General features: G+C 34.5%; 2 long non-coding RNA genes across 2 annotated transcripts; both read left to right on the forward strand.

Annotated features, from left to right (window-relative positions):
- Nucleotides 1–1,476: 1,476 nt before the first annotated feature.
- LOC104885342 (uncharacterized) lies at nucleotides 1,477–2,374 on the forward strand. The gene is made up of 4 exons (XR_788882.3): nucleotides 1,477–1,567; nucleotides 1,658–1,750; nucleotides 1,965–2,075; nucleotides 2,254–2,374. It is a non-coding gene; the product is annotated as an uncharacterized LOC104885342 (long non-coding RNA).
- A 6,696-nt stretch (nucleotides 2,375–9,070) lies between these two features.
- Nucleotides 9,071–11,521, forward strand: LOC130590648 (uncharacterized). Its single transcript, XR_008968490.1, has 2 exons — nucleotides 9,071–9,980; nucleotides 10,792–11,521. It is a non-coding gene; the product is annotated as an uncharacterized LOC130590648 (long non-coding RNA).
- The last annotated feature ends 366 nt before the right edge of the window (nucleotides 11,522–11,887 follow it).

An 11,887-nucleotide genomic window follows, 5' to 3' on the forward strand; every position in this document is an offset into this window, starting at 1 on the left:
TTCCTTTTGCAGGATGTTAGCTGTATATTTGCAGAAGGGGTAGAAGAAGTAACACCTTTTGTACGGCATTTGTTTATGTTGAAATGTAAATGTTTGTTTGGTTTGGTTACGTTACCTTATGTTGTTGGCTCTTGCATTCATTCCAGACGTTGGGCATGGTTTAGGTTTACCAATTAAAATATGATGATGCTATTATGAATATATAATTGCTCCAAGATATGAATGAATACAATTGAAGCAACTAATTATCATGTACTCCTTCTGTCTATGTATGTTGTCATCGTGTTCGAGGGTGATTGTGGCTGTTTTTCTACGGTAGTGATTAGAGCATGGTAGGTTAGTGTTGTTAGGGGGGGGGGGAGGAAGTTGGTGCTGCTGCAAGGTTTGGGAGTGACGAATTTGGCGGTGGGTGAGAAGCAGGTGGTGCTGCTGCTAAGTGCTGTAATAGGGGTTGAGATATCAAAGACCCCAAGCAGAAGTTGAAATACTGAAAGAGGGGAAAGGTGGGATTGGGATTAGGGATTTTCTTTTCCCTTAATAATATCCCCAAGCCAAACAAACCCTAAGTTAGACCCCCTCTTTTGTGTATTTAAGGAAAAAAGTTATAATACACTTTAAAATTATTGCTTTCTGTGATTGGTGCATCTTATATACCACAATAGCTGCATTTTTATGAAGGTTGCTTATATTTTTGTCTCTTGTCATTTTTATTAGTTAACAGGAGACTTGATGAGTGGGTTAAGCTTGATCAACTTGATCTTAGTTCGGTGGAGACTGTTGTTGATGAAAAAGTAGAGGATAAAGTGAGTAGGGTTTCTTGGCCTTTCCTTATGAATGATTTTCATAATATTAGCTTCTTTTTGGACTTGGAAGACTGGAACTTACTTATTTCTATTTATTGAGATCACGACAAGCTTTCTCCCAGTGGATTCATACTCAAATTACAACTCAGGACAAGAGGCATTAAGGTCTCTGTTGCATAGCGTCATCAAGGTAAAGAGAGTGTAATATTACCAGGGGATTGTTGATAGGTTCCCTGTACTTGATTTGTGTATCATCTTAATCTTTCATGTTTACCTCTTTCTTTGATTTTGTGTTATTAATTTTTACTGAATTACATTATGAAAATTGAGATTTTATGTTTGCTTGTTCATGCACGGAGTCCGAGGACTTGACAACTTTGCGTGGCTTCATTCCTCTTGTCGCTGTTGACAAGAAATCCTCATTACCTGCTAATTTTGAGTTCTGTCCTTGTGCTTCTATTTTGCATTTTGAAAAATTTTATGAGGCTTCAACTTATTTTACAGAGCCTAATAATGGCAATGCTAAACATGATGTTGGTTGTGCTCCCAGTAATCTCCCTATTGTAGGTTTTAAAACAGAGGCATCTTCAAGTGTAAAAGAGTGTCATGGCATGTTTTGAAATAAATGTTAGTTGGCATCCAAATGACGATAGTTGGAATAACTCCTAAGTATGTTCTTTCCCATGTTGCCTGTTGTTTCACAGATCCTAATAATACAGGGACATCTTCAAGTGTGGAATCGAAAGAGGTAGAAGAATGTCCTGGTATGTATTCAGCACATCTTAGTTAGCATCCAAAAGTCAGAATGGTTGGAGTATCTCCAATAAATGTTCCTGCCCATCTTGCCTTTGCAGAACCTGATCATGGTGATGCTCCCACAACTCTCTACATGGTAGGTTCTGAGGCATCTTCAAATCTGGAATCGAAAGAGACGGAAGTGTGTCATGGTATGCTTTAAACAATTCTTTTGTTAGCATCCGAAAGAAGGAATTTTGCTAAATTTGATTGATTGTTTCCAAAGAATGCGATTTCCTACTCTTGTATGTTTGTGTCATTTGTCAATTTAAATTTGCCTCGTGTATAAATATTACTATCCAGCTTTTACTGTCAGAATCAAGTTAAAGAGAAATAATGCAGTCTGAATGTGTAAGTTTTTTTCAGGACATGTTGATGAGTATGCTGAAAATGTTGCAGCGGATGCTCCTACTGTTGTAGGTTCTGGTACTGCTCTAAGATGATCCTTGGATTCAAAAGAGACAGAAGAGTTATGTGGTCAGTCATTGTAAGAGTGTCATTGCTCTTTTCTTTTGGGTTATTGGGTGTTCCTAAGGAATTATGTCTATACTCGTATATAATTTCGGCATGCCTTTGTTACAACCTGTCACCATTGAAAGTTGTAAAGAAGGGAATATTACTCTAGCATGATGCAGTAATACTCATGTTCATGCAGGGCACAATGATGGTTGTGCTGAACTTGATGTGGGTAATGCTCCCACAGCTTCCATTACTGTAGGTTCTGATGGTGAGCCAGTTTTGACTTTGAATATAAAAGGGAACGAAGACCGTCAAGGTATGTCATATACTAATTGAGGGAAATGGATTACACTGGTTTGTGTATTTTGATAGTATTTCTTTTTTTTCCAGGGAGTCAGACCAGTTTTTTATTGAATCAGTAAATTATTTGCCAGTTAAATCATTTGGTCATTCCCCTTTCCATATCCTCATCTTGTTTGTTTAAATGTGCAGCATTCCTCATTTAAAAACTGTAACGCAGCTGCTTGCAAACATGGAAAATTCCCATGGAAAAATTTTAGTGTTTGTGTTTCTTTGAACCCATAATTGTATTTCTTATAATTTGCAATTGTTGTTTATTTGTAGTATTTCTTGTATTCAGGAACAAAAATATATGAAATATAACTTTTTACCTATATATAATTGATTATATATTAATTTAGTGTAAAAAAAATGCAAAAAAAAAAAATTTTTTTTTTATATTTTTTTGGGCCTCAAATGCTCCGGTTTTCCTTAAAAACCGGAGCATTTGGTAGCACAAATGCTCCGGTTGTAAGAGTCTCAAATGCTCGTATGGCGTCTGCTACGCGTGCAATACGGAGCATTTGCGGCCAAAAAAACCGGAGCAATTGAGGTTTTTTCTACTAGTGAAAGAATCAAAAGCACCTTTCTCTAAGGCAAATGTGCGCAAAGCTATGATAGCTGCTTGGGGAGATTCAGAGACGGAAGAAGAAGAGGAACAACCAACTGAAGAAACAGCAAACCTTTGCCTCATGGCAAACACTGACGAAAAAGAAGATGAAGAAAAAGTTGAGGTAAGTCAACATGGACTTGAGTCAGACTAGATGGTAAAATAGGCTGAAATATATGATCTTCTTTATGATGCAATTCTTGAATGTAGAGATGAACGTGAAAAACGTGAACAAACGGAACAAGCCTTAAAAGTCTGCAAGGAACACATAGAATGGCTTAAGAAAATGAGAACAGATGTTGAAACTAAGATTCTTTGATTTTTTGATAAAAACCTGAAAATCAAAGAATATTATGAAAGTTTGAAAAATGAAAATTATCTAATTAATTTAGAGATTTCACACTTGAAGGAGTTTGTCCCTGTTCTGAGTTCCTTTGATATAAGATCAACCCTTTGAAAGGATACAGATCTGAGATTGAAAATTTGAATAAAGAGAAAAATATTTTCTGTAATCTTAAAAAGGAACTGGTTGTCGCAAGGAACAGAGGCAAAATCATGAAAGTTCCTAAGTGGATTGAGAAACCACAGACCAAGAGGAAGGAAGGTCTTGGTTTTGAAAACTACAAGAAAAGGAACAAGACAAAGAAATATGTTGATCTACCTAGTGACAAGTTTTGTATGTATTGTGGAAGGTAGGTCACTGTCAATTAAAATCTGAAATGATTGGGAAAAACGTGACAATAAGTAAGAAAAATGGGTTGTCAAAACAAATCCTAGTCAAGAACAGGAACCCACGAAAGATGGGGTTCCTACAACTAACACTAGTTGATTTTTGCAGGTTGGAGTGAGGGGGAACAACACATGGTATCTCGATAGTGGTTGTTCCAAGCACATGACAGGAGACAAAACGAAGTTTCTCTCACTCACAACCTATGAAGGTGGAAGTGTAACATTTGGTGATAATAAGAAAGGTAACATAGTTGCATGGGTAAGGTGGTAAGTCACCACTACACTCCATTGAAAATGTATTTTTAGTTGAAGGTCTAAAACATAATCTATTAAGCATTTCTCAATTCTGTGACAAGGAAATACTGTAAAATTTGATAAAGAAAAATGCTTGATCATCAACATTAAAACTAAGAAGGTTATCTTGGAAGGAACAAGGAAAGGGAACACATACATTGTGGATCTAGACCTTGTTCCTCAAATCAATTTAACTTGTCTTAGTGTTATTGAAGATGATTCACTTCTTTGGCACAAGCGTCTAGGACATGCTAGCTTTTCATTACTTGAGAAACTTAGATCAAAAGATCTTGTTTTAGGATTACCATCCATAAAATTTCATATTGATCAAGTTTGTGATGCATGTGCACGAGGTAAGCAAGTAAGATCCTCTTTCAAATCTAAAACGATTGTAAGTACCACTAAACCATTAGAATTAATTCATATGGACTTATGTGGACCCATGAGAATTCAAAGCAGAAGTGGAAAGAGGTATGTACTTGTGATTGTAGATGACTACTCTAGATACACTTGGGTTATTTTTCTCACTAGTAAAGATGAAACTTATGATGAGTTCCTTGTCTTTGCTAAAAGAGTTCAAAACTTAAGTGGTCATAAAATAATGCACATTAGATCAGATCATGGCAAGGAATTCGAAAATTATAAATTTGATGACTTAAGCAGAGATAATGGCCTAGATCATAATTTTTCTGCCCCTAGAACACCACAACAAAATGGTGTTGTAGAAAGGAAAAATAGAACTTTGGAGGAAATGTCTAGAACCATGTTAATTGCTAGTGAACTTCCAAGGAACTTTTGGGCTGAAGCTGTTAATACTGCTTGTCACATAATTAATCGTGCCATGATGAGACCTATCATTAATAAAACTCCTTATGAACTTTATTTTGGAAAGAAACCAAATATCACATATTTTAGAACATTTGGTGCAAATGTTATGTGCATAATAATGGAAAAGATAATCTTGGAAAATTTGATGCAAGGAGTGATGAAGCAACATTTTTAGGATACTCCTCACATAGTAAAGCTTATAGAGTATATAACAAAAGAACTATTGTGTTGAAGAAAGCATTCACGTAATCTTTGATGAATCTGACAAATATTCCAAGATACAGGTTGATGACTATGAGATAGGGTTAGCACAACCAAGTACAAGGAACCAGATTCACAAGAAGAAGAAGAAGTGAAAGAGGAAAGGAACGAGGAATTTGAAAATAATGACATCAATGATGTTCCTGTTCCTCAAGGAGGAGAAGATGTTCCGTTCCTCAAAATGAAGGAACTGAGTCCACCGAGGCTAACAGAGGAACAACTGAGCAGAGTTCCTCATCTACTCAAGGAACTCATGAGGAACAACATGTTCCTATAAGAGAGTTTCAACCAAAACCTTGGAGATTACAAAAATCACATCCTGTGGAACTCATAATCAGCGACATATCCAAAGGTACGCAAACTAGATCTCAGTTAAGGAACTTTTGTGCATTTCATGCGTTCCTATCAATGATGGAACCAAGAAATCATGAAGAAGCCTTAACTGACTCTGATTGGATTACTGCAATGCAAGCTGAATTAAATGAGTTTGAAAGAAACAAGGTATGGCATCTAGTTCCTCATCTAAACAACAAAAGTAATTGGCTTAAAATGGGTGTTTAGAAACAAACTAGATGAATATGGAACCATTGTAAGAAACAAAGCTAGACTTGTAGTAAAGGTTATAATCAACAAGAAGGAATAATTATGAAGAAACCTTTGCTCCTGTAGCTAGATTAGAAGCCATTAGAATTTTAATTGCATTTGCTGCTTACATGGGATTTAAACTATATCAAATGGATGTTAAGTGTGCATTTTTAAATGGCTATCTAAACGAAGATGTATATGTTGAACAACCCCCTGGTTTGAAAATAATAATCTCCCAAATCATGTCTACAAGCTTGATAAAGCTCTTTATGGGTTAAAACAAGCACCTAGATCATGGTATGAGAGATTATCAAAGTTCCTTTTAGAAAAAAATTTTAAAAGAGGAAAGATTGATAAAACCTTGTTCCTAAAATCTAAAGGAACTGAATTTTGCTTGTTCAAATATATGTTGATGACATCATATTCGGAGCTACTAATGAAACATTGTGCAAAGAATTCTCAAGTCTCATGAGAATGAATTTGAAATGAGTATGATGGGTGAGTTAAATTTCTTTCTTGGACTCAAATCAAACAAACTGAAAAGGAATAATTGTCACCAACAAAAATACATAAAGGAACTATTAAAGAAATATGGCCTCGAAAATTCAAAGATAAATCACACTCCTATGGGAACTTCAACTAGATTAGATGAAGACTCCATAGGAACAAGTGTTGATCAAACAAAATATAGAGGAATGATTGGTTCACTTTTGTATCTAACTGCTAGTCGTCCAGACATAGCTTTCAGTGTTGGTTTGTGTGCTAGATTTCAAGCAAATCCAAAGGAGTCTCACCTTACTGCTTGTAAGAGAGAATTCTTAGATATCTTAAAGGAACAGATGATCTTGGACTCTACTATCCAAGAAGTGATACATTCGAACTAAAAGGATATGCAGATGCAGATTATGCTGGAGATCTTGTAAATAGGAAAAGCACCTCAGGTATGGCACAATTCCTTTGTCATAGTTTAGTTTCTTGGAGTACCAAGAAACAAAACACAGTTGCTTTATCCACTGCTGAAGCAGAATATGTAGCAGCTGCTGCATGTTGCTCTCAAATGCTTTGGATAAAACAACAACTTAGTGACTATGGAATAAACTTTGATTGTGTTCCTATTTATGTGACAATACAAGTGCAATCAGTATTTCTAAAGATCCAGTGCATCATTCTAGAGTTAAACATATACATATCAGACATCACTTTTTAAGAGAAAATGTTGAAAAAGGTTTGATTAAACTTGAGTTTTGTCAAACTGAGATCAGATTGCTGATATCTAACTAAGCCTTTCAAAGGATAGATATGAAAAATTAAGGCTTGAGTTAGGGTTAATAAAAATTAAGTGATTGTTCCTATATCATTCCCCCATGTTTGAATCAATTTGAGTGACTTTGTGTGTAAAATAATTGTGTTTAATTGCCTAAGACCATTGCAAATTGGAATGTTGCAAAACATAAACATGAATTCAAAGAAATTAAACAACTCACAAATGTCACATAATACTCCCCTTACTGTTCCTAAGGTAAGAAACATGCATGATATGAAGGACATTGATATGTAGCATTAGTTGTTCCTAAAGCACAAGTTCCTTAGCATTTATTTTCTTTCAAAAAATAAAACTCATAAAAATCCGAAAAATTCGAAAAATCCCAAAATAAAAGGAATCAGATTTAATTAAATCTTGATTCTTATTTATCACCTTTTCGTTTTCTTTTTATTTTTATTTGCTTTATTTTTTTCCCGCGTGTAATAATCACTATTACATGCAAAACTCCCTCCTTCAATTCATCTTTATTAGAAACCGTGTTCCTCAATCTCTTCATCTTCACCATAGCCGAAACCTTCATCACGCCTCTTGATACCCCATAAAAACCTCAAATCCTTCTCAAATTATGGCAAAAACTTCACGAAATTCTCCCTTTCCCACATCAAAAACTACCAACACTTCAAATATGGAAAATACTTCATCTCCAAACACAACCCTTGAAACCGACTCAATTCAAGAAACCCCCGTAGTGGAACAACAATTAGAATCTCCCAGAAGGAGTATGCGTAGAAGGAAGTTAATTGGGGAAGATGATGAAGAAGAAACCCCGGAACAATCTCAGGGGGAAGAAGAAGAAATCACACCTGTTCCTTCCAAGGGAACTGTTTCTTCATCTTCCAAGAAACGGGTCGAACGAAGTGAATCTAGGATGTTTTGGGTTTTTGCGTCGATTTAGAATGGGCAAATAAAGTTGAATTTCAAGAATTAACTTCCATTCTAAAGGAACAAGGCATGGAATTCTTGTTTGAATTCGCCTTTAATAACGCTCTTGTTCCTTTAGCTATGGATGAATTATGTGCTAATTTTGTAACACAATGGTCTTTGCAAAACTGAGGTTAGAGGAAAGAAAATTAGGTTTAATCAAGCTACATTGGGGAAAGTATGGGAAGTTCCTTGCAAAGGAACTGATTTGTACTTTAAACGGAAAGGAACTGTTTCTTTTCCGAATTTTCCTCAAGACAAAATCTTAGAATATTTTGGAGGAACTGCTGGTCAAAACAAACTAAACCATAATCTACTCTCTCCCCTTCACAAAGTACTATTTAATTTGGTATGGAGAGCACTCATTCCTCGAACTGAAAAGAGGAATGAAGTGGGTCTCCTGGATATGTGTTATATGTTTTGCTTGGACCACCATATTCAAATCAACTTCCCTTCCCTCTTCATTCAACATCTTACTCACTGCATTGAAAACAACTGTGTGATTGGTTACGGTGCCTTGATAACCTCTCTACTTCATCACTTTGAAGTGAGACTTACTGGTTGGACTACAATAGGAGTAAAACAAGGAAACATTTTAAATGAAAAGACTCTAAATGGACATGGTTTGTCTGTCCAAGAGGGCGTACTCACTCAAGGGAGAATAGCTCCATGTTCCTCAAGTAAAAGAAAACTGCCTAAGCTTGATTTAGAAGAAGATAATGATGTTATCTTAGAGAACCTGTTCCTAAACCGGAGGAACCAAAACCTAAGAGGCGCAAACACATTGCTACCAAGCCTAAAGTTTCTGTTCCTCAGAGGGTGAGGAAGAGCAATCGCTTAAAAATTGCTCCGAATGTTTCTGTTCCTTCCAACAAGGACTCTTCTTTAGTCCTTTCGAATAATAAGGAACAGGAACCCTCAACTCTCAAGGAACCTACTCCACCTCTATCTCCTAAACTTTATGTTCCTTTCACAACACTGCCTTCCATTTCTCCCTCATCCTTCTCTGTTCCTTCCAGCTTTGAGCAGTTGAAGGATGAAATAAAAGGCCCAAATCCTTTTGCTTCCACCTCCACAACTCTTCCACCCACACCACCATTCCTTCCTACCATTTATCACCCTTCACCTTCTGTTTCTATTCCCGGAACAGATGAACCTTCCATTCTAACCCCTCCAGTTCCTCCACAAAATCCACCATCTGCCTCAGGTTCCAAGGGTAAGGAACAGGAAACTTCGGATGATGCTAGCTGGGTAAATGATGTTTGTCTTCCTGCTCAACATATGATCAAATTTTATAATCATCTTTGTAATACCCCATATTTTTAATATTTATTTAAATAATAAAATATTTATTTAAATAATAAAATATTTATTTTATATTTATTTTCTAAAATAAATATTTTAAGCAAAGGGTATTTTAGTATTTTCAATGATTTTTAATTTTTTTGGCGGGAATATGGCGCCAAAATTGAATTTGTTAAGCTTTTGGTATTAAATCCTAGTCAAAAAATTTCTGAAAACCAAAAAAAAAAAAAAAAAAAAAACATTTTTTTTTTAGGGGCCATATATTCCTACGGGATTTATGGTGAATGGAGGGAGTTTTGTTTTCCTATAACTTCCAAATTTATGATGGATGTTACAAATCTTGGTTTAATCCCCTAATTTATGGTGAAGGTTACAAACTATTTAATTTTTGAAATTAAGTACTATCTATTCTACTCCTATAAATACCCCACACCTTTAGCCATCTTTTCCACACAAAAACTTTGAAGAATCTATAATTTCTTACTTCAAAGTTCTTCTTTCTCTTCCTATGTATTCTAGTTTTATATTTCTTATTCAAGTTTCAATTTTCTTTTGTTTAAGAAAAATATTTTCATATTTCTTACTCAAAAATATTATGCTCATGATAGATCATTCATGTATAAATTCAAGATTAAGTTCATGTGGTAGATTGCTTGTTGGTTGGCTATGAGAAAGCTCAAGTATAAGAATAAGTGAAGATACTAGTATTAGTTTGTGCAAGATCAAGGTACGTTATGTAGCTAGATCTTTTAAAATGTGGTTTATATGATAAAGTTGTTTATTGATTTTATAATGGTTGGATTGGTTTAGAAATTTGGTTTGAAATGGTTACAATATTTTATTATTACTCTTGGAAGTGAAAAGAAGGAATGATTTTATCAATCATTTTTATATAGAAGTTTTGTTATCCTTTTTGAAAAATTAAATTATTTTACAAGGAAAGGTTGATTGGTTTTTATGAACTTTGAATGTTCAAAAAGTTGTTTATGAGGAAGGAGGTTTACTCATGACTTACAAGTCATATTATTATTATTTCCGCTTGATTAATATCAAGAGATTCAAAGTCCACTTGTTGGCAATTATAGTTACCCCTTGATATAGCTCCGTGATGGGATGACTAGCTTGGGGGTGTGCACACTTAGCAAAATAGAAGGGGAGATAAGAAGAGGAATTGTTTTCAGGATTATTTTTAATCCAAGTTGTTTGGAAAGAGTGTATTCTTAAAAAGATTATTCTTTAATTACTATTCAAGTGTTTGGAAAGAGTTTGTTCTTAAAAGGTTGTTCTTGAATTATTATTCAAGTGTTGGCAAAAGTTTTGTTCTTAAAATGTTTTCTTGAATTATTATTAAGTGTTTGAAAATAGTTTATTCTTAAAGAGTTATTCTTGAATTATTGGTGATGGAGTTTTCGAAATGAAAAATTGTTACGAACTAACAAATGTGTTACTTATCTAGTACATTTCGTACTCAGTTTTATACTGACGCGTATTTTCTTTTTCCTATTTGGCTTTGCCCTGTTTACCTTTTTGGTAAGCAGATTTGCAGGTGAATTTTGGATGTGCATGGGAGCATACTAGGAAGGGGATCTTCACCTAGATTAGAGTGTTTCATTTATTTTGAGTATTGAGACAATATTTACTTTTATTAATAAAGAAGTATTATTATTTTTGGTTAAAGTCTTCCGCTGCAAGTTATTTTGGTTAGTTAGTAGTTGGTTGCCGAAAGCGTGTTAGTCACGTGGCGGTAATACTCCTAAATTACTCAAATATTATTTATTAAATTATTTATTTAAAAGTGAGTAATTTGGGGGTGTTACAAAGTGGTATCAGTTTTTCAGGTCTTGAAAAGATAAAAGTTGAATATTAAAATTGATGGGTAGACATAGGATGGGTAGATAAGAGTTTCGCATTTGCATTCTAAATTGTTTTTGTTAAGCTTAATTGTTTTCTTTTTGACGATTTGTATAGATGCATCTTGCTAGTACCACAAAAAGGTATATATATTTATATTATTATTTTTATTTTGAAAGATGAAGGGTGTAGATATGTTGGGGTGACAAGCTCTGTCTAGGATTAGGAAGGCTCTCCCCGACGCTGTGGGTAACTTCCTTACCTGGGAGCTATAATCACCTTGGCTATTCTATATCTTGAAATCAAGTACACTTTAAAATTTTTGAAATAAATATTTTAAGCCATAGTGGTGCATCTAGTACAAATCTTAAACTATATATATTTAGTTATCATATATTAGTATTACTTTTATGATGATGTACTTGTAATATTTCAATTCTTTTTGCTTTTATATGATCGTTGTTGGAAGTTAAGGAAAAAGTTTATGTTATTCCCTATGTATGGGATAAGCAAGAAGTCATGCTGCATTGGCGAGCAAATAGTAGTACTATGTGTATTTTTTTTACCTTTCGAAAATACTCAGGCCAGTCTGATTATATGGCATTGATGAGTTGGAGAATGTTATTTTGACAGACTACGTACCAGAGTTTAAAGTTTTCAGATCGTAGACATATATAGTTTTGTTTTGGTCATGAAACGTTCTAGTTGTCTTAAGAATATTTTGATATGCTCAAATATTCTAGTAGGCTTCATATTTGGCCGTGATATATGAAATATGTGATT

Source organism: Beta vulgaris, chromosome 3 (assembly GCF_026745355.1).
Source record: "Beta vulgaris subsp. vulgaris cultivar EL10 chromosome 3, EL10.2, whole genome shotgun sequence".
In the NCBI taxonomy this organism is placed as follows: Eukaryota; Viridiplantae; Streptophyta; class Magnoliopsida; order Caryophyllales; family Amaranthaceae; genus Beta; species Beta vulgaris.